Source organism: Meleagris gallopavo, chromosome 4 (genome assembly GCF_000146605.3).
Source record: "Meleagris gallopavo isolate NT-WF06-2002-E0010 breed Aviagen turkey brand Nicholas breeding stock chromosome 4, Turkey_5.1, whole genome shotgun sequence".
NCBI lineage: Eukaryota > Metazoa > Chordata > Aves > Galliformes > Phasianidae > Meleagris > Meleagris gallopavo.
This window is the reverse complement of record NC_015014.2, coordinates 36081753-36083581: the sequence shown is the minus strand read 5'-3', so window position 1 is coordinate 36083581 and position 1829 is coordinate 36081753. Positions and strand designations below refer to the sequence as shown.

The 1829-nt window shown below is 35.5% G+C and overlaps 1 protein-coding gene across 9 annotated transcripts in view; it reads right to left on the bottom strand.

Annotated features, from left to right (window-relative positions):
- Positions 1–1829, bottom strand: part of CAMK2D (calcium/calmodulin dependent protein kinase II delta) — a 216376-nt gene that overhangs the window by 54480 nt on the left and 160067 nt on the right. The gene's annotated exons all lie outside the window — the stretch shown is intronic.

Here is a 1829-nt window from a genome sequence, read left to right as displayed (position 1 = left end):
TTTTAAAGACGTGAAGAATGGTATACTTAAATTTTCCACAAGCTTTTCCAAGGAGAGGATATATTACAAAACATTAATAACACACTGAAGAAATGGTTAAGTTAATTTCTGAAACAATGAACTCTGGGTTTCATTTATGACTAGAAGAGAAACGTTTATTTTCTTAACTGTGACCTGAGAGCCCATTTTCAGAAAACTGAGTCAATCTGATTCCTCCAGGTATGTGTATGGTGTATTTCAAGACCAAGTAAATACATGTTTCAACCTCTGAAATATTGCGCAGTCCTACTCACATTAAAAAAAGAAGAAAAAACATCGAGTTCCTTTCTGATCAGAACAAATGGCATAATCTTTTGCCTTCCTAACTAGAAAACAATGTTAAAAAAGCCACCAGGAGGCAGCATATTAAAACTCTTGTGCTATAGGACATCCAAAGCAATATAAAAATCACTTCTCCCCCAAATCCTCACCCTGACATTCAGCAAATATATTCTCTCCACCATTCTCCTAGTCATTATGTTTTACACACTTTCTTCTGATCTACATACCTGAAATTAGTAACAATTCCTCAGCTGTCAAACAGTTTACTGCAAGCACACAGTTAAAATGGAAGTAAAACTGATTTCTGGAACAGCAATTAGTGGAAAAAGTGAGTAAAGAAACTAGGTAGAAGAGATATGACAAAATTTAAACCATCCAGACTAAACCATTTTTACTTCCTCTGAGGTTTACTGAAACATTCCAAACTTCTGAGGTCTCCCATAACTGTTTTCTTTTCGTTTACAGTTACATACCAAAATGCCACCAAAAAGGAAGCACTGCAATTTTCACTACACAGGAATACTCCTGTGCATCTTCAAGAGGCAGTGCTTCTGGATCACTGTCACACTGAAGCCACTGCCATAATTCTGGCTCCCAGTTACGCCACCTAGGCACAGAGCCAGAGAAATGATCCAGCTCTATGTTTTCTGACCCACGGAAGCTGAAAGTTGAGTCTTCTCCTTCAGTCTCTCCTTTCTGCTAGTAGAAAGGGGCTGTTTTCAGTTGTGACTCAGCACAGGATTAAAAAGCCTAAAATTCACAGTACCAATATATGAGAACTTTTAAACTAGTATATTATTTGAAACCCTACTTATTCATGGAATTTACTGCATTTTTAAGTCCTGCAACTGTAGACATACAATAATTACTCTCTTATGGCTTCTTGTGTTAGGTGCTAAGCAGGAAAAGGAGACAGAAAATTACAGACGTAAATTATCTCAAACACTTCTGACGATGGACCTACAAATACAAAGCACAAGTGAAATCTATCAACAAATCACTCTATAAACAATGTATAACTGGGTCCTCAGAAAAGACAGTTAAAAAGAATTAATGAAAAGACAGATCATAAAAGCACACATTTGTATTTTCAAATGGCAAATCTGGCTTCTACGAGACCACATCCTTATTTCCGACTTCTTAATTCAAACAGACACTCCACATTTTCCAGCGCAAAACCACAATTAATTGTGAAATCAATCCACAAGCACAATGTCAGCAGAAATCACAAATTTATTAATCCTTAAATATATCAATCATTTACCATTATGGCAAGAAATATGTACACTGTATCTCATGGTAAACTGCAGTGTTTCAAAATGACAGAAATGTATAATTCAGTTGTGGTGGAGAGAACAAATCACAATTTCCTCACATCTTGATGTGGAAGACAAATTTGATCTACAGTAATACGTCAACACCACATGCTATGTTAGAAGTATATTAAAAAAAAAAAACACCCTATAACTAATTTGTTAATTTTAAATACAGTTATGCCACTTATAGCC